Source organism: Anas acuta, chromosome 3 (assembly GCF_963932015.1).
Source record: "Anas acuta chromosome 3, bAnaAcu1.1, whole genome shotgun sequence".
Taxonomy (NCBI): domain Eukaryota; kingdom Metazoa; phylum Chordata; class Aves; order Anseriformes; family Anatidae; genus Anas; species Anas acuta.
Window position 1 is genome coordinate 247,528 of NC_088981.1, and position 22,136 is coordinate 269,663.

The 22,136-nt window shown below is 39.2% G+C and overlaps 1 pseudogene; it reads right to left on the minus strand.

Annotated features, from left to right (window-relative positions):
- Positions 1–292: 292 nt before the first annotated feature.
- Positions 293–19,587, minus strand: LOC137852920 (kinesin-like protein KIF27; annotated as a pseudogene).
- Between the last annotated feature and the right edge of the window lie 2,549 nt (positions 19,588–22,136).

A 22,136-nucleotide genomic window follows, 5' to 3' on the forward strand; every position in this document is an offset into this window, starting at 1 on the left:
TTTAAAATACTGGCATCTAAAAGCATAGCATATTACACATTTGTTAATTATAATGCCATTCAGAGTCTTTCAGATAATAAAATACCGTTTTCTCAACCACAACAGTGTGAGACTGTAGCTTCTGAAATTATGCTCGAATCCACAGAAAACCAAACATGAATTTAGAACAGTGTTATACCACTGCCTCTATTACAAACTGATGTTGCCTCTCCTTTGCAAGTGTGGGGAGATGTAGTACCTTCCTGGATAAGAGTTAGTTCAGTAAAAATATGATTTTTATGTCTATCTGTTTGCTACCCCTCAAATGATCTACTGACAAACACAAAAGCATTTTAAGATCATATACTTACATTTAGTAGGTGCCATTAGTTGATGGGGTGACTCTCCAAAAAAGCCCTTCAATTTCTTCTTCAGCTCTCTGCTGATTTTCTCTAGAATAAAATAAGTCTTTTTCCAGTTGCTGGACTTGTACTTCATACTCTTTCAAGGTTTCTGCAATACCTTCACCATCTTGTTCTAGGGCAAGTAAAACTCGTATGAGAATCAAATCTTCACTTCACTTCTCTGTGCCAAAATCAAGATGCCCAGCTAGAGAATGTCCTGTATTTTGCTGACACTCTGCTTTCAGGGTGTGCATTTAAACTAGTATGACAGAGGATCAAAAAGCCCATGCCAACCCCAATTCTCCATTTTAATAGGAGCATTTAGAGGATAAAGATCAATGGGATTGCTATCTTTCACCTTTCCAATGTCAACAAATTGAATATAAAAATATGACAATTCTGACCGTTTTTTAAAAATGGTCAGCTTTTTTCTTTTATACAAGCACCTTGTGTCTGTTCATCAGCATCCTACACGACATCAGAATTAGTAACAGCCAAAATGTTATCTTTCTACCTCATATCTTCTTTTTTCTTTCATATGAAACACAGTATTTCTCAACAGTGACTAAAGATAATATCTGCTGTACAATTCCCCTTGGAAAACAAACAAGCACCCTTGAAATGATGCAGTATCAACTGTAGTTTTTTCTCATGTTCTCTGTGTTGTAGCGTCAGCTGCCTGTCACACTGCAACTTGATGTGCTCAAGTGCAGATTCCAATTCACGTATTATATTTTCCTGGTCTATGACCTTCATTTCCTGTTCTTCAGTCTGCAGTTGTAATTTACGTTCAGACTCTCGCAGGCCAACAATCTAAGACAATCTAATACACTTCTATCAAACCATTTCAACAAATGCTTTTACAGTTCTGCTTAATAGATGAATGGATACAAAAGCAATTGTCTCTATAAACTGTAAGCTTATACTGGAAACAGATTTGCCTGCTGACATGAGTTCACACTTCAGAATTGAGCTCTGTAGATTTTGATCACATGGACTAGCGGATTTTTTAATACCCTGTGCAGAACTTAAACTGATACAAGAGTTTTTTTCCTGTTTCTGGAAAACTGCCAATTTGTGTACCACAGACAACTTGTTCACAAAATCACCCAAGGTTCACCCATGGGCAAAGAGAGACACCAAGTCCTAATGCATTTCTTTTTTATGTTTCCAGGTGTCATTACGATTCTTCAGTATATGGTGGTAAGAGCTTATTTGCAGAAAGATTTTATAATGGATTTGGAAAAAAGAAATACTATCCTGAGGTTAATAAAGACTGCAGGTGGGAAGAATTTCAATACGACACCACTATTTAAATATGTTGCTACTTGAGAAGTTAGCAGCATAAAGCAGTGGAAAGGAGCAAGGAAATTTCCAGATTTGCAACACCTTTTAAGCTAATGACACCAAAACAAGATACAAACAAGTAATAGAAAAGCATCCTTTTTATGTTGATGTCAAGATGCAAAATATCCAAATTAACAACAGATGTGAGTAACCTAAGCAGGCTTTCAAGGAAAGTGGATTAAATTGACTTTACTTCTTGACACTATTTCCTTTAACTATTTAGCGCAATAACAGGTAATAGGATAAAATATTGATCATTAGCCAAAGCAAACCTTGTTAAAGTAGTTGAAGAGGATAGCTCTGAGCTCATCAGCAGACAAGGAAACTAGTTTTCCGATTCCATTACCCTCACTCTGTGAAAGGATCTGTGAAGAGGATCTAAGCAAGTACTGGCGACTCTGAATACTTTCATTCTTGTAATCAATAGCAGCCTCCAGGGCTTCAATTCCTTCTTCCAGCTGCAAAAGGACATGTTCTTCCTACACAGAAACACAGGAGTGAGATTGTAAAAAAAGTACAAAACAAATCTTTGTGTGCATAAGACATTAACTTCATTCTCAAAGGTGAATCTCAATTGAAGAGCAAGACTAACTAGTAGTAGTACAGAGAATGGAATGGGAAAAATAAGAGGAAGAATACAAATCTAGAACCTGTTTGGAGCAAGCAGGAAATGTCTTGATATCCCTTCCACAGACCAGAGTTCAAACAAATGGTTCATCACCACAAAAGCCTACATTCTATTCTTCCTTCATTTTCCCCTCCCCACAATTTGATGACTTCTATTACTTTTTCAGTTGAACTAGTTTTCTAATTAGCGATTAATGAACCAATCAGATCTGTAAGCAGTTTGGTGACCATTATCTGTGCAGGAAGGTGGCAGAAATTCACGCCCTGAAGTATTGCAGAAGATTCTGTGGAGTGAAGCAAATAGGATTCTTTCTGGCATGCTATCAGCTCAGTAATAGGCCCCAACTGCTGCTTCTCAAGACCTAAAACAAATCTGTGTATTTTACATCAATTTATTCAATCTTCAACTTAATTATACTGATCTATTCAAGTGTGTAACATCCACAATATGGCTTATTTTCATTGTAACTATATGGAGGCCTTCAGGTGAGGTTTGGTCTTTCACAAAAGCCTATGAAAAAAATAATCAAGGGACATCACTATTAGAGTACTTCACCTTGTTCTATGTCCTGATAGGAAAATAGCTGCCTAAGATAAATTGATGTACATCCTGTTTCATTATTTCTGATTATAGAATTGTTAGGCCAGCGACATTTGTCCGGACTCTAGCTAAAGTAAGTAAGTCCCTCTGAAAGTATATGTTGTTCACTGTTATGTAAGTAGTGCCATTATAGCAGTATTTTCATGTCGGCTGTTAAAACACCCAACCTCAGTTCCTTGATTCTCTACTATCTAATACTGGGGGACATTTTAGGTCATGATTGGAATACTTTATTATACAACATTGCCTAAAACTTTGATGTATCTCAGAGATAGTTACTTACTTTAGCTGACAACACTTTTCAGTTACCCTCTTTCAGTTTCTCATCCACACTATTTCTTCTTCTGAGTAGCTGATCCCTTTCCTTCTGAAGAACATGAATTTTTTCCAGAATGTCTGTCTTATCTTCAGTAGTGCTGTCCTGAAGCTGCATACCTTTATCACACAATTCCTGGTCCAGCATACTTAAGCAAGTAGACAATTTCATACTATCTTTGTTTAAAGCCTTTTTTAGAAAAAAAAAAAAAGAGAGATAGAGAGAAAGAAATAAGAGGAAGAATGAAAGAAACCGTAAGTATAAAACTCCTTCCCCATAAACATGTACATGAGACTGTCGCATCCTAAAGTGGAAGACCTGTCTACTTCTTGTAAAGGGACGCCATTTAGGCTAAGTAGATAGCTACCATAAAATTTACTATTTAATCAAAAGATGAAAGAAAACAAAGAAAAGCAATGTGCAGTTTTCTACATATCTTACATGAGTTAGTCATTACGGTGACAATGACATTTCAATTTCTGTTTCTCAGTAGCCAAAGTAAATAATACAGAATGTTTCTCTGCCATGTTCTCTACTTTGCAGGCATTGAGCAATTTTTTAGATATCGTTATTTAATGTGCTGCAATAACAGAACTTTGGAAGTCAGATTTTGTTTTGTTGTTAGAATTTCGGGGATATCATGTAAATAAAGGTTACTACATTCTATTATTCATGTTTAAAATGTTGATTTGATCAAGCCACACAATAATGTAATGGCAGCGCTACAGATACAAGTTGCATGGCTTAAACCTCTTCTGTTATCCGGCTGCCCTCCTCCCATAGTCTTTTCAGGCAGCTCTACAATTGTGTTAAGTTTCTTTCTTTCTTTCTTTTTTTTTTTTTTTCTTAAATCACCTGGCTAGATCTCAGTTTCTTGATTTCTAGGTGGCATTTCTCTTGCAATAATGCTTCTTTTTTAGCTACAATGGCTTCTCTTTTCTTTAAATCTTCTTCTAGTTCCGCTAACTGTTGGTGCTGTTGAAGAATTCTTTCCATTTCTTCATCCAGCCATTTCTTCTGCTCTTCTAATTTCTACAGTTTAAACAGAGATCCAGAGAGCATTAACAAGGACTATTTGGGTCAGAATTTTATGACTATGTTTTTCCTCTTTTAGAGTAACTGATAAAACGTGAGAAATCAACATTTCAATTCTGAACATTAAGTGTTCAACAGAATCCTGATTCAGGATAATACAGAAATAGGACTGACTTAAGGAGAGGCTCAGCAATGTTATATTACTACATCTTATGCAAACAATTTTATCAGATGCTTTTAAGGAAATGTATTATTTTCCTAAAAACAGTTATAGAAATAGATGTCATATATAGAATGACAACAACTAAGTTTGAAAGGTACCACAAGAAATCAGCTAGCCCATCCTCATTGCATGATTCTTGCCCAAGACCAAGATTGGTGGAAAAACACATAGTGATGAGAAACTGTGATGCTGAAAGAAAGAAAAAATGGGAGTTCTGATCCTGCTAGCAGAGTCTATTATAAGTCTCTTCTGAAGCAATGGTTTATCAGTGGGCATATTGCTGGTATGGCTAAAAAGTTGCTTTTATTTCATTTTTTAAATTTATTTTCACCTCTAAAGACTTTGGTTAACTCATGAAACTCTCATGTTCCAATGTCTAGTTCTGAAATCATGCAGGTAGCACTGTTGCACAGGAAACCTACTATTCTAAAACTGTCATGAACAACCAAAACCATAGCCATCTGTCATATTTGTCAGATGGGAAAAGAAATAAACAAACAAACCGTGCAACATTTATAACAGAGCTCATCAGAATCACCTTCAAACCTACCAGACAACCAAACTTGTTGAATTTCCAGCTATCTGAATTACTACCTTTGACAAGTCATAGAAAAAACGAAGACATTACAGCCCTCTCCTTTTGTTCATTCAAAACCAGTAAAAGAGCTTCTTGACTTGTCTCAGTTTTTGCTACAACAAAAAAATAACAATTTTAAAAAAAAACAGGGGAGGGAGGATGGAATACTCTTCTTCCAAACGCTTTACAAAGATGGCACGGGGTGAATAAAGACACCTTTCTTTTCAGTGTCCACACAGATTTGGAATAGATTAGCTACCTCTGATTTCTGTAAAGTTCCCACTGACTTATTTTTCTTCTTTTTAAATGCAGCAATCTCGCTGTCTTTAAGTTTAAGAATCTTCTGTTGCTGTTCCATCTTAAGCTGAAGTTCCTATAAACAAAAACAAACAAACAAAACTTTCTTTCTGCCTCTATCAGTGTGTTTTTCAAACACATTTAATGACAGAATCTACACAATCATGAAATCAGAAATATTGAACTAATTTACATGCAAAATTGCAACTCAGGGCTAGACATCACATAATAACATTTAAAAACATAGCTGAAGAGAAAGGAAGAATGAAGATTTCTGTGAAAATACTTATACACAATTTCTTCAGTGTCAAGTAAGCAATTACTTAAAAGGACAAAATCTGGTAGTATAGTACATTGACTTTGGGAAAACAAAGGTCAAACTGGTTGATCTTATTCTTTGTCATAAGGAAACAGAAAGAATCCTACTTTAATTTGTAGCTGGTCCCGCTGAAGCTCTGCTTCTAGTTGCTTCTTTTTTTCACTCTCCTCACGCAGTCTTTTCTCTAGCAGGGTCTGCTGATGCTTCATCTGAGCCACGTTCTGCTCAAGTTCTATTGCTCGTTTTTCACTTTGGTTAGATAGAGAAGCCAGATTCTTAGCGTCTTGCTTCTTCTTCTGTAAGGCCTGAATGTTCACGGAAAATTTCAGCTTAACAACAGGAAAACTTAAAACTAAAACCTGACTCAGGTTAATTCTCTTTTTCACTGAGTTAGGACAGTGAGCAAGACTTGCTACATTTTGCCACAACAATCACACATTATTTCTAAGATCTCTGAGCCTTCGTAAAATCATCAAAGACAGAACTATCTAACTACTTAGTTGTTAAATAGTAGTGGGTATAACTGTGTGAAGGTTCTCATTGGCTACTTCAATCCAACTAGCTTCAATTGTGTGAAGCTGGTGAGAGTTTCACAAGCAGAGTGTACGGATTTCAAAGGTGATGCTGAGACAGGAATTTGCAAATCCTAATGGTCATATTGGAAATACCTGCACTTTCAGCTTAGCTGCATCCATCTTCTTTCGGAACTCTTTTTGTAGCTTGGCTTTCTCAGGAAGCTCTCTCAGCTCCTTATTCTCCAGCTCCTGAAGCTGTTTTTGAGTTTCGGCCAGTTCCATTTTGGCCTGCTCGGATTCTTGCTCCAGTTTAGTTATCTTCAAAGAATATTGCCTGCTTACACACTCTGCATCCTTACCTTAAAGACATCATATCCAAATAGTTTTAAAACAGCAAGATAATAATTTGCAATGTATTACTTAAACCTGTAATTGAATCGTTACTTACTTCATCCTGATTAAACCAAAAATTTCTGAGACATTTTCCAAACCTAAACAAACAGCTCCCTTATAACACTGAAATATAGATGAACGAAGGAATCTTAAATCTGAACTCTTCATAAATCATCTGATGTCACCAAAGAAAGTAACACCTGAGTGCCACATCAAGTGAAAATTTTCTGCCTACTGCAGTCCTTGACAAAATAGCTTGCCTGTATTATTATTATTATGTTGTTGTTGTTGTTTTGTTTTTGTCTGTTTGTTTGTTTGTTTGTTTTTCCCCAGAGGAATATGCTACATATTTCTCAGCTTTCAACTTGGTAATCAGCAAAAAACTCTCGATTGTGTTTCTACTGATTTGCCCTGTTCGGGCAATCTGATTTGCTCTGTTTGGGATTCCGTAAGTACTGTTACTGGGGGCGCACAATGTTTCTCAATGCCAAAAGACTGCCTCAGGAGAATATGTACACACTAGAAGAGTGTGACTGAAACAGGTAAGCACAGATCTTTAGGGTCATCATAATGATAAGTTTCTGGCAAGCATATATATATCAGGACAGGTGTGTAATGATATAGGCTAACAGGGACACTGACCTTTTCCCTCATCCACTTCTGACTCCTGCTTCTCTACTGCTATGATGGCAATGCAAGCATTCCCAGCACAGTGTCGTATCTTCTCTCCTATCCCAGACACTGGGTGACAAACACATGTCCATGAAGAGATCAGTTGCACTAAGCATACGTGAAAAATTACACTATAGGTGGATAAACACAATAAGCCACAAAACACAAAAAAATATTTAACAAACAAATCTGCAGATCACAGCTGAGTAGGACACAATACAAATTTGCAGCCTTCAATGCACTCATAGCAAGTAATTCATAGAAGTTAGGAAACTGTAAGTTACCAGAAGTATTCCCGCAGAAGAAAATTACCCAAAAACTAAGATATGCAGGTCTTCAGAAGTTTTGTGTCTTTTTTCTTGCTTATTTCTGAATGTCTTCATTTCAATTTTTCAGTCACTTACCTGTTCTTACTAATTCCTTAATAAGTTCTTCTTTCATTTTGATGTTAAGTGCAAGTTCTCTCATTTTTTGCTTGGCCTCAGTGAGTCTCAACTCTGAATTCTTTAACTTCTGCATGTTAAAAACATGACTTTTCTGGAGGCAGTCCATTTCTTCACCTTGAAAGAAAACAAAGCAATGTGGAGACCAAAAAAAAAAAAAGGAATAAAAAAGGAATAAAAGGAATACACTCTTTAGCCAAAAGACAGTGATCTGAAATATAGTATGTATAGAATTCTTACAAATGAAGCGAAAGAGACAAAAGGAGAGAGTATTGCAAAGAGTCTTTTCCCTGCTGTCTAAATATGGAAATGACAGCATGCATTAGCATTTCAAGATGCTAACCTGAGAGAGAAAAAAATATATTTTTTAAGCATTTTCAGTGCATCTCTGATGAAACAATAGCATGTTTCCTTTTCTTGAACTAGTACTAGACTTGTATGTCAAGTGCTTTCTCGCTAGTAAGTAGTACTTAAACATTAAGGTCACTGATGTCAATTTCAGAAAAGGAAAAGGAAAATAATTTAAAAATAAATTTATGTTGAGCTATCATGAAAAAAGTATTTGTAGCAAATAAAGACATTTTGATGAGAAAAATAATTACATGTGATAAAGACATTATTGCATATTCTAATATTACATCTAACACAATTTACTCTCATGACTTCCATTTTACCTGTGGCTGTATCAGTCTGTGGCACAGATTTGTCACATAAGCTGGACTTGTCAACTTGACATTTCATGTCACTTTGCTCAAAGGGAAAGCACAGAGAAGCCTGTTTTCGTGTTCATCTTTGGTTTATAGAATGCCTAAGAAAGAATGGAAAACATGATACATTCTAAACACAAAGGGATTTTTTTTTTCTTTTAACTTTATATGAAGTACATGATATTAAAAAGAAGAGTGCCAAACTGAGAAAGCTTACATAAGCATTTGCACCTTCTTCTTCCCTTGCTTGATCTTGTTGGATGATGTCCCCAAAACAAAGATCATGCAATCTTTATCGCATCAAAAAAATGTGGTTTTTAAACTAGTTTCATAATATGCCTAGTTGGTCCTGCAAATTTATTTTAAGTAGTATCACAAATGGCCTCACATTACAGTAGGATTAGGCAGTAATATTATATTTGCTATATATTTATCTGTAACAGAAATTAAAGAAAAAATTACTTAATTAAGTAATGAGAAAAAAAACTGAAATTACTTTTGACTGTCTGTATTTTCTTTCTCTTCATCACTCTGATCAGAGAGGTGGCAGTGAAGGACTTCATCTTGATCTTCTATGTAGCTCAGTATCATCTGGCTACGAGCACGGAATCCTGCAATCATCCGAGCCATGGAAAAAGCAGGGGGACTGGTATACACCTGCCAAAAAGCACCCAAAAAACACTTGGAATAGTTCAGTAATTCTTTATTAATATTCCAATAGTATTTCAGTTTAAAAGTCTTTCACTACCTGACCTTGTATGCAAAATTGCAGGTGTTTAAATAGTATTTCTGAGTACCTGTGTACCAGAAGGTTTTGCAAGAGAAGGTTCTGCTTAGAACACTTGTCCCAAGTGCAAAAGAAGGTACTGTTACCAACTTATTACCCAAAATGTTCAGTTTATCAGTACAGAATAATCATTCATTTTGGGAATGCTTCCTATCTGAACTGTTAAACATTGCACAAAAAGATCACTAAAGACTACAGCTTTATGACTGTGATAAATTCTGTGTTTTAAGTCAATTTGTATGGGGCTTTGAGCAACCTGATCTAGTGAAAGGTGTCTCTGTCCATAGCAGAGTTGGACTAGATGATTTTTAAAGGTCCCTTCAAACTCCAGCCATTCTGGGATTCAAAATGTAAGCCCATAGATTTTGGACAGTTGGGACATAGCATGTGTCGCAAGACATTCGAAAGTACTTTTTCAGTCTTCCATGCTAAAATGCTTCAAAGCTAAACAGCAGCTGACAATAGGTCACCATAATTTGTCACGCCAAACTGAATTATTGAACGATAACTGTTAAAAAAAATGGAATGCTTAGGTAGACCTTACCTTTCGTGTCTCTGTCCCTGAAGATGGGTAAAGGGAGTGTAGCAGACTCTTTGTGAGTGGGACACTGTATGGCCTTCTTGCAGATGCCGTAACAGCAGGCCCATCTCCACAAGCACTTGAGAAGTCCCAAGTTTTCACAACCATAAACTTCTCTAATTTTTCTTTTAGCTGATCAATAAGGATTTGCTGTTCCACCATTTTTTCATCCTCATATGAAAAAAACAAAAACGGTTGCTGATCATCAGGTTTGCATCATACCTTTCTAAATTCATTATAAAGGTCAGCCTTCTTGTATATCATTCACCAACTCTAAATTCTTCTGCAGTGCACAGGCAAATTCTGCAACAAACTGAAAATTCTCTGGCATGACAGGTAGAATCTTACCTCTCCCCAAACTCCAATCATTTTTTTGAGACATTTTTGTCTCTAAAGGACCTGTCCTATAGAAATTATGTCAGCTAGATTTAGACATCTAGTGAGAAGTAGATGACATATTTATCAGCCCTTGCTTGCCTTATTTGTGTGTTCATGGATAAATAAAACGGTAATTCAAGAAAAATGTTCAAATGAAGCACATGGTCTGAGTTTAAAGAATGAAATGTACATACATGTAGGCTTCCTCTTCCTCTTGGAGCGGTCCAACTTGAAAGATTATTTTTATTAATTAACATTCATAAAATTGTACATGACCCCAGGATCCCCTGTATCAACCGTTACTTTCTTTTCTACCCAGCCTCAAATTTGTCGGTAATGCTAGTTTGAAGAACTTACTTGCCTTTCCTACAGCAATCTCTGTGCATTGTTCAAAATTACATATCTTCACTGAACTGATTTATCCATAAGGCCAAGACCATACAATTTTCAGTCTTCTCTGTTCCTTTCAGAATACATCGAAAATCTTGCCTACCAACAGGAAATTTGAATAACAGCTAGAGATAGTTAACTAAAATATGCATTCTCCTACTTTGAATCATATATTTTTTATTTATTCTTTTTTTCTCATCTTCTTAGACTGCAAGTCCTTTCCCCATACATAGACAATGCCCCACAAATTGACATTTTGTTGGAATACAATACATAATATTTCTGTGTCATAGGAAAAAGAATATATATGTCAATACCATGCATTTTATGATTGTGGAAGTAGTAATGGGCAACTCCACCTTGCAACTTTTTTTTTTTTTTAATCCCTATAAGACTCTGTCCCTTATGCCCTTGTACATACAACCCCATAGTGCATAACCTGTTACATAAATACATGGGTACAAACATTTACATGCTACTTTTACAGTTCTTATTCTATCATGTATCATTGAAACGACACTTTCCTGTGCATACAACTTTAAGCCATTTGACACAAGCATTTGATTTAATTATTATACTGATTTTTCTGTTTTTAAGTAAAAGTGAGAGCTGCGATCTTTTGCCTACAGTACAACTGTTTCTGTTCATATCATCTGCCTCGTATCCTCCATAAGATACAATTATAAGCATAATCGTATATAAGCATCTATGGGTATTAGAAGCATGGATTGTTTCAGTCTAATAAGCTGACAATATGCAGTATGGGTTAAAAAAGGAAAACACACAAAAAAAGCCTATCCAGAGATGACAGAACAGAAAAAATGTTACAGAGGGAAGGAAAAGATAGTGACCAGTAGACTTACCTTTCATTCATTGACTCTCCCCAAGCCATCAGCAAAGAAGAGGAAAAAGGAGAAAAAGGAGAAAAAGGAGAATAAGGAGAAGAGTACTAACTAGCCATGTTTATGCTGTTCCCTTTACAAAAGGTCAGATCTATCATCCTATAAAGTCAGATCTATCAACTATCCTATAGATGGTCTCCTGGATCTTGAAATGCTATAACAATGCAGGCATTGTTATTCTTGAAGTTGGAAAATTAAATACATACATATATTTATTTGTTGTTCAAAGATGTGAGTGGAACTGCAAAGTTGGCACGTATAAATGGCAAATTCTCCCACCATGGAATCACAGAACAGCTGAGGCTGGAAAGGACCTCTGCAGGTCACCTGGTTTAACCCCTGGCTCAAGCAAGGCCACCTTGAGCAGGTTGCCCAGGACCATGTCCAGGTGGCTTTTGATGGTCTCAGAGGATGACTCCACCTCTTTGGGCAACTTGTTCCAGTGCACAGCCACAGCCACCACACAGTACACAAGTGCTTCCAGATGTTAGCCTAGAAGCTCTTGTGCCCACTGCCTTTTGTCCTGGCTGCACGTTCACTGCACCTTCCCTTCAGGTATTTGTAAGACATTGCTAAAATCCCCCCCTGAGCCTCCTCTTCTCCAAACTGAACAGTCCCATCTCTCTCAGCCTTTCCTCATTGGAGAGGTGCTCCAGTCCCTTAAGCATCTTTGTGGCCCTCTGCCGCACTTTTTCCAGGATGTCCCTGAATCTCTTGCATGGGGGAGCCCGGAACTGAACAGAATCAAGCAGAATGGAGTAGAAAAGTTGGAAAGGACCTACAAAGATCATCAAGTCCAACTGGCTGACCACTTCAGGACTAACCTAAAGTTACAGCATGTTATTGCGGGCAGTGCCCAAATGCCTCCTGAATACTGACAGGCATGGGGCACCAAACAGCTTGCTAGGAAGCCGGTGCCAGTGTCTGACCATCCTCATGGTACAGAAATTTTCCCTGATGTCCAGCGTGAACTGGACATCCCCCACAGCTTTGTGCCATTCCCATGCATTCTTCCCTCAGTTACCAGCAGCAGAGACCAGCACCTTCCCTCCTCAGCAAGTTGCTGAGAGCCATGAGGTCGCCTCTTGGCCTCCTGTTCTTCAGACTGGACAACACAAGTGTTCTCAGTCTCTCCTCATAGGACCTGCCTTCCAGCCCTTCTACCAGCTTTGTTGCCTTCCTCTGCACACTTTCAATTATCTTCACATCCTTTTTCAACTGGGGAGCCCCTGAGCACACAATACTCAAGGTGAGGCCACATCAATGCTAAATAAATGGTGGGAGAATCACCTCTTTTGACTGGCTGCCTATGCTGTGTATAACGCACCACAAAATACAGTTTGCAACTGCAACTGGACACACTACTCCAGCTGTGGCCTCACTGAGCAGAAGGATCACATCTGTTGACCTGTTAGTGACACTTTGCCTAGTGCAGCCAACAAAACCACTAGCCTTCTTAGGAGGAAGGGCACATGGCTGACTCATGTTCAACTTGGTGGCCACCAGGACGCCCAGCTCCCTTTCTGCAGGGCTGCTTTCCAGCGGGGTGGCCTCCGGCATGCACGAGTGCCTGCAGTTGTTCCTCTTCAGGTGCAGGACTCTGAACTTGCCCTTGCTGAACTTCATGAGGTTCTTGTCAGCCCACCTTTCTAGGCTGTCAAGGTCCCTGTGGTTATGGCAGCATGGCCCTCTGGGGAATCAGCTGCTCCCTTCAAAAGTGGTTTCCACCAGTTGTTTCTTTACTTCTGTTTCTCATCTATTGATTTTGTTTTGACAAGTTTCTTTCTCCCAAAGGAAATAACGGACCCATAACCAACACTACCTTACAAAGTGGGTATTTAAATCCAATTCCTTTCTTCGGTGTGCCGTGAGATGTGGCTGTAAAATCTCAGCATCAATCATAATATTAATACACTTCTCAAACAAAAAAATAAGGATGGCCCTCCTCATTTTTCATCTCAAAGAAGAGCCTAAAGATTAAAGAAATTATAATGTTATTTTTTTTTCAGATGTTTTTCTGGGTAAGTGATCCAATAGTGATTGAAGGCTACTTCCAAATGTAGTTGGCCTTCCAGAAAACCTTTAGGAGCCAAATGCAAACTATAGACACACTATGTCTTACCATTCTAAAGACAGATACTTCTGTACAACTCTATCTTTTCTGTACAACCTATATCTTTCAAGTAAATACAACTCTTAAGAGCTGCTCAAGAGCCTTTATTGCCCTGTTTATTTTAGCATCTCCATAACCATCTCCTCCGAGCTGTGGATGGCATGCTTACCTGGGTATCTTTCAGTTTAAACCCAGCTCTTACACTGTTTTGAGCCTGGGAAGCAGAGCTTTACAATAAGCCAGAGAAAAAAAATGAAGAATAAATAACAGAGCTGTAATTTAGGATGATGAGAACCAAGAAAAGCCAGAATTTGTGTATGCGATTGCGAGGTAACAATCTACAGGCTTACCAGAATTCAGTGTGAAAAATTAAAATATGTTGATTTTATAAAATTCTAACTTGTTGGAACTCTATCTCCTCCTCCTACAAGACAGACACATTAGCTTTCCTGATTTGTTCATAGGTACCTAAACAATCAACTTAGAATGAAATACCTGGCAGTTCTTTAGTTCTCTCCTCAGCTGAAGAATTGTGATATGATGGGGCTCTTGCATGGTGCCAGTTCCAGTGTCAATTTGCTGCACGGTGAGAGCTTCCTGCTTTTTAAGCTAACATCATCATTCAAATCAACCAGGAATGGGAAGGCTTCATCCAAACAGTTTCTGTAGCTGAAGCACTGAACTTGAAGCCGGGTGAGCTGTTCTTCTAGCAAACTGATTCGGGTTCTTTCTTGATTTAAGTCATGTCAACACTGATTACCAACTTGTTGGTTCTGCAAAGCTTCTCGGAGCAATCTGATTTCAAGTTCCATTTCATCAATCCGGTCTTGATCAGGGTTGTAGTTGACAACTGGTTTATTTCTAATGTTTTTGGCTCTGTTTGCATATTTGAGCGAATTTAAAGATTCATCAAAGTCTGATGAGGATGGACTTATACATGTTATCATGACCGTCTTGGCGTTCCCTCCTAGGGAGTCTTTCAGAATGCGAGTGATTTTAGCATCCCTGTATGGAATATATACGCTTTTCCTTTTTGGGTCTCCAAGAGCACTGATGACATTTCCCAAGGCCAACAAACCACTATTGATTTGAATTGATTCTTTGAATCGTTCACCGGTATTTCCAGTCTTTGTCACCCTCTCTGATCCTGCCAAATCCACAAAATGGAACTTTGAAGCAATCATCTGGACTGATTTCCAAGATGAATCCTGTGGATCACTATTTTTTCTGAGACTCTGCAGATTGTTTCTGACAAATACTGATAGTAAAAATGGCATGTGATCGACTAGAGTGTTCGTTCATTTGTGTTGTGCCTGCGTGACGAGCTGCATTGCCACTTTCCAACAGGCTCATCACTTCATCTGCACATTCTATTTGGAATTCCTTAGCACCAACAATCACTTCAAACACCAAAAGAAAATCAGAATAATTAAATTAATTTTAAACTTTTCAGTAAAAGTTTACTGCAATTATGAAGAATCAATCTATAAACACAAATCACACAAGCATACAAGCCTGCATTATTATAAGGTCGTAGCACATAGCTAAATAAAATAAAACAGTATGTGGAAAGCACAAAGTACAGCACATCTGAAACCTGCAGAAATAGAATATATGGGTGTATTTTGTCACAGCATTTGAAACAATATCGTAAACAGAATACACAGACTTAGGTGTTTACACATCGTCTTATGCAATTTGCAACCTAGCGCTATCTAGAAAAAAAGTATGAGCAAACCTAGCTCAAAGCTTACTTTGTCAGTTAAAAAAAAAAAGACAGAAATTTTGAAAGTTTGTAGTAAAAGTGACTCCCAGCCTATGTTAAGAACATAGTTCTTAGTGGAATGGAAGCAGATATTTACAGCATAAGTAGCTTAACAAATATAACTTTGAAGTGAGAAGCAAAGGCTTAATCTTAAAGCATTCATTCAACTGAATAATCATGCACAATTGTGTTTCTATGCTGAATTTGCAGAAACAGTAACAGTACTACCTTACCACCTGATGCTGCTTCTGGAGGAACATTGATATTGTTCATAGGAATCTCAAATGAAGGCTGCTTCAGATCAGCTAAACTGAATTGATATTTTGAAAACGTGACTTCGTCTAGTATTAGTCATCGATAAGCTCTCTTTTCAAGAGGTGGAAACAGTAATGTGTGCACACAACAGAAATCAAATGCACGAAGTTCTAGAGCTGAAATCCTACCTGTATTTCCCTTTTCATCTTCTCGGATATGTAAATCTTTCACAGAGGTCTCCAACTCCAATAAATCTCGAAGTTCTTCCTTGTAAACCTCTATATAAGATACCTTCACACGGAAATCGATGTTATGGTTTTCAGAAATATGCTGAAATAACTCCTGAGTAGCCCGTGGGATTATGCCTTTTTCATCCTCTGAAACTGATGCTAAAATAGAAACACAGATGTCACAGATACTTGCAGTCATTCTGTCACACAAATTACAAAGACTAAAACTAAAGAGAAGTCTGCGACGTTTATCACTCAATATAATAAGGAATAGGAAGAGCTCAGTTTTCCCAAGTTTTCATGTAAAGATTTGCTTTTCCGTTGATCAGAAATGCATGGAAATGATACAGAACTTTACTACTTTCTGCGGGTACGAGACTAAAAGAAAATTAAATTAGTAAAAAATCACGCTAGAAGAAAAAAATATTTTGAACTTGCTCATGAATTAATGATAAAACTGCAAATCCTTTATGCAGAAAGAATGAATACATCATTTTCAGGGTTTCAAATTCAGAATCAAGGACCAAGAAAAATCCAGATAGTCTTCTAATTCCTGCTACTCCACTTCTTCTCTCTTCTTCAGCAGAACAGACAAACAAATTGTGACTTCTCCATATGGAAGGGAAGATAACCAGAGCTGGTGATACAGGATTCCAGAGAGAGTCAGAAAGCAAAATCGTATACATGCAGAAGCTGAAGAATTCTTCTGCGAACAAATACAGAATAAAAGTAGTTTCCAGTCTCAGGTGTTTGAGGAACACTGACTTGGAAATACCAAGTAAGTCGAATAGTAGAGTTTCAGATATCTGCCTTTAAAAAAGCAAAATTTGAATTCCACATAAAGTTCAACAAGGCCAATATGCAAGGTTCTGCACTTGTGCTGGAACAGTTACAAGCACAACTACAGTCTGGACAGAAAACAGATTGAGAGCAGCCTTGAGGAGAAGGACCTGGCGGTGTTGGTTGATGAGAATCTCCACCTGAGCCAGCAATGTGTGCTTCCAGCCCAGAAAGCCAACCATATCCTGGGCTGCATCAAAAGCAGCATGGCCAGCAGGGGGAGGGAAGTGATTGTCCCCCTCTGCTCTGCTCTCGTGAGACCCCACCTGGAGCTCTGGGTCCCCCAGCACAAGGACGTGGAAGTATTCGAGAGAGTCCAGGAGGGCCACAGGGATGCTTAGAGAGATGGAGCACCTCTCTTACGAAGACAGGCTGAGGGAGCTGGAGTTGTGCAGCCTGGAGAAGAGAAGGCTCTGGGGAGACCTTACAGCAGCCTGCCAGTACCTAAAGGGGGCCTACAGGAAAGCTGGGGAGGGACTCTGGAGGGACTCTTTGGCAGGTGGTGTAATGATAGGACAAGGAGGAATGGCTTTCCAACTAAAAGAGGGTTGATTTGGATTAGATCGTCAGAAGAAATTCTTTACTCAGAGGGTGGCAAGGCACTGGCACAGGCTGCCCAAAGAAGCTGTGGATGCCCCGTCCCTGGGGGTGTTCAAGGCCAGGCTGGATGGGGCCCTGGGCAACCTGGTCTAGTGGGTGACATCTTTGCCCGTGGCAGGGGGTTGCAACCGGGTGATCTTTAAGGTCCCTTCCAACCCAAACCATTCTAGGATTCTATTCCATGAAATTTATCTATGAAATCTCTTTGTCAGTCTCTGAAAAAAGTCCAAGAGTGAGTTTGCTTCATACAATTACCTAAAGCAGATACTTTCTAAGTAGGATAAATGGAGCAAAAATTTCTAAAGCACTGTGTTTCAGAAAGTAGGGTAAGTTGCCTGTTAGAATAGAGAATGGGAAAGAGCACTTTTTTATTTTTTTTTCTCTCATACTTTTGGGATAGCCTAATGGACACAGAATTTGTGTTTAGAACACAACCATCACATAAACTTTGGAATATATATGTCTTTTTTTTGCTATACATTTTTTCATTATCTCTTAAAAATTCTCAAGCATCATCTGTTATGTATTAAATACGTAATTTGCAGAACTACATTGTTCACACACACACAAAAAAAGACTTTTTACAACGTACCAATGTGACCACCTCCAATGGTGTAAGTCTTCCCGGAACCTGTCTGTCCGTATGCAAATACTGTAGCATTATATCCCTCAGCCAAAGACACTAGAAGAAGTTTAATGCAAACTGGATAAACTTCTTCTTGGGTTGAGTTTTTGCCAAATACAACATCAAAAGTGAAGACATGGTCTTTCCCAATGATTATTTGTTGTGTATTTGGGACTAATCTCACGCATACTTGGTGGTTATGAAGCACTTCCTTGGAAAGCAGAGGTCTGACCCTTACTGCAACTTTAACCAGGATCTCCTCCATGCCGGCCTCCATCTCTGTGCTCCCCACTCAGTATTCAGGAAGATCTGTTACAATTCCTCTGTTCACCTCATTTGCAATTTTCTGCACCTAAGAAAAAATGTTTTCCGAGTTAAAGAAGAAAGAATTAACTCCCTGCTGAAGCAGAATGTTGAAGAGTTTCCCAAAGAATACATAAGCATCATTACACCCTGGAAAGGAACTGTGATAAAAAAGCAGATATGTTAACAACTGTTAAACCAGTGCAGAAACTAATTTTGCTTCTATTACCTTCTAAGCTAGCAGACTTAACCTTTGGTCTGAAAGTGGTCAGACTTTCTGTTTGGACGTTATACTGCCGGATGAAGCAACAATATTGTAAGATCTTGTTAATGAACTGTTGATAAAGCATAGACTTACAATGAACCTTATTTTCTCACTGCTACAGTACCGATGCATAGGCAACAGAAATTATTCAAACAAAACCTTTTTATCCTGAATTTATACCTATAGACACACACGTGCTTGAAAGCCATCTTCTGCTTACAAGAGCCAAGTATTTAGAATTTCAGAAGCACAGAAAGCTGTCGTGTTGCTTACATGGTGGGTATGATTTTAAATAGTTGTGATTACTACACACCAAGCATTCCTCTGATTTTAATCCGTCTGTTTATGCCCATATGGAACTATTTTTTATTAGTTATGTATTTCAGCAACCATGGCTCCTTATACTGCCCCCCATCTATTAATTCTGAAGCACAAGAAGAAGCATCGAATCGCATTTCTTTACAAATGTCTACCAGAAACACTCCAAAGCCTCGATGGGTATCAAATGCTGCCGGATCCCAAACACATCTTCTGCTCTTCTCTTGCTGATTCTCAGTCAAGGAGGCTTTGCCATGCAAAGGAAAGTTTGCTGAACTTCCTTCTTGCTCAACTCCCACGCAGCCTTTTTGCTGTTACCCAACTGGCAGAACTCACCAGCTAAGCACATCAAATTCAGCCTGCATGAAAATGCAACCAGACTGAAACACAAGTCTTCTGTGGTTGCAAAGAGAAGAGTTTTGGCATTTCACTCACACCCATTTGCATTGAGGGCTTGTCCATTCCGAGCTGAGAAGCTTGGGAAGCTGACAAAAAGCCTTGTTGTACAGAACCGAGCAGAGCGAAGCCAAGCAAGAGAAGCAAGAGCCTGAAATCCTGCTCATTTCAGAAAGGGCACGGCAATCACGAGCAGATACTGAAAACTTACTGACTCCCCCCCCCCTCCCAAAATGACACCCAAACCAGTCGCGGGAGGGGAGGGGCGGAGGAGGGGAGAGATCCCATTTCCTACTTCCTCAAACAAACACCAAGCAAAATGCCGGCTCAGCGGCGCTGTGGGGCGGCTCCCCCCAGACCCAGCCCCGGCCCGGTCGCTCCCCGCTCCAAACCTGCTCCGGGCGGCGGGAGGCAGCCTCCGGGCGGGCTGAGGGGCCGGCGGGCCGCGCCTGGGCCGCCCGCGCTGCTGGTGACAGCGCCTCGCTAGGCAACGGCCGCAACCTTCGGCGGCGCCGCCCCGCCGCGCACAGCGGCCCCCCGCGGCAGGAGGGCGCGGGCGGAGCGGGGGCTGAGGGGTGGGTGTGAGGGGACACCGGGGGGCAGCCCCCGGCCCCCAGGGACGTGCACAGCTCGCCCTCGAGTCCTGGGGAGGGTGGAGGGGGCCGTCTGCTTGTGGTCAAAGCAGGGGTGCGAAATGCGGCTTCCATCGCCGCGCTCGTCATGGAGGAGAGCGTCTCCTTACGGCTCCGGTGGAGCTCAGCGGTAAAGGCTGAGTTTTCCCTCAAACACCAGCGGTCTCCAAGTAGGCGAGCCACACTCACAACTGCTCGCAGCTGCTGGCCCAGCAGCCGCCGGGAGTGCCCAGGCACACGTCCACACACAGACACATCTGTAGACACAATGCCGACAGAGCTCAAGGAGCAAAACGCGAATGGATTCTGTCCGATTTGTATATGAAAACAACAGAGAAGAACAAGTCGGTCCCATTCATGACATGGAACACTGCTTTAGCAATTTGTAAGTGCACAGAGCTTATTCCACCCTAAAGACTTGATAAACAAAGAGACATTTAGAAAGCTAAGCTGTGAAATGACTGAAACAAAAGGGTGTATTTCCAGCTTCAGTTCCCTAAAGCGTGTAAGTACTTCTCAGAAACAGAAGACAGGACAATGTAAAGATGTAATCTGTGATTAAGTAGTTCTTCTTTCACAGGGAAAACCAAAACCAATGACTTTTCAGGGACAGCAAAAACTCTTGATGAGACAACAGCCTTACTCACTGTTGAAAATACAATCCCTTTACCTCATTGGCCTCACTCTGCTGCTGTTCTCTCTTTTTTCTTCTTTTCTCTCTTTTCTTCACATTTGTAGATCTACACCCTGAAGCTAGAGATTTACCAGCACGTCGGCCACTTCTGCCTTTTCCAGGCTCTGAATCAGTATCACTTTCCAGTTGTAGTAAGGCAAAACGAGATGCAGTGGTAGGGACTGAACTGATTATAGCAGATTCCATTGCCATGTCTGAAATTCTACTGAGCTGGCTTCTTTTCATTATCAGTTTCCTGGGAAAGTAGCACAGAAGGTAGAATGAAAACATTGTTTGATCAAACAAGCAATAATTCATATCATTAAACCACAGAAGTGTGGTTTTTTTTGGCTCAAAAAGCATAAGACAGGGCTGGAATTGGGGGAATGAGGGAGAAATCAAAAAGATACAGTATAATTTATTTATATTGTAACTGACTACACTGTATTACCTTAGGTAACTAAAGAAGAATTACATAAAAAATAAAATAAAATAAAATAAAAACAATCTACCAAACACATTTTAGGCTAATACATTTGCTCTTGAGAGATTTCGTGGAAAAAAGGTGGCTCTAAAAGAAGCTGGTCTTCATGTTCTGGGCGGAAAAAGACACAATAGAATAGAATAGAATAGAATAGAATAATTTAGTGCTTAAAAACTATTTCAGATGCCATCCCCGGAGCCTGACAAACACAATTTAAGAATGAAGTAGATAATACACATACGCAAGCTCCAGTTTGGGGTAAGCAGCCTTATCTCTTCTTTTACAAGAAGTTTAATTTTGTTTGCAATGCACTGGAGATTCAGCAAGCAGTTTTCTCCACAGCGAGGTGAACCCAGCATTTCAGCTGGTACCGTCCACAAACATCAAGTTCACCTGTTCTTACAGCAAGACACAGAGGATACGCTGGGGGGAGACGGAACTAAGCAACACTTATGCCTTCTGTTGTTGCCTGTAGCTAAAAGCAACATGTACATCCCTGGGACACCATTCTAAAGATCAAATCATTTACCTAGCATTAAAGCTAGATCCTGGGTATATCTATGTTTGTCCAACTTCAGTTTTTCCATGCAGAGTTTGGTCAATTAGCAGAGTATTGAAAGTGATGATATCCATCTCTGATTACAAATTTCATAGAAAACAGACATCTAGATATGCTGACATATTATGACAGAGGTGTAGTGAGATAATACATACTTCTTGAAATTACTGTTCAAAAGGAATCTTTAGACTTTGAAACAAGTTCTTGAGTTATCTGCTTAGATAACCTACAAATCTGTTCCTTATTAAGTACTATTACAAAAGAACATGAGACTCTGCAGAAGTTTCCACAGGCTCTCTTTACCACTTAACTCCAGAATTTCTCCAGTCCAAAATTGTATAGGTGCTCCATATATACTCAGGTATGTCAACATGCAACAATAGCATGGCACAGACCATTCCCCAAAATAATGATTTAAAAGGAATATGTCATTTCACTTTTCAGAGATGAAAGAACCATGCTCTACTCTTAAGTTTACAGGAGACAAAAAGGTTACAGAAAAGAGCATTCTCGTCACACAAAGTTACTCAACTCCATTTCTCTCAAAAGAAGAGAAAATGAAGCTGGTCATCTTAAGAGAAAACGG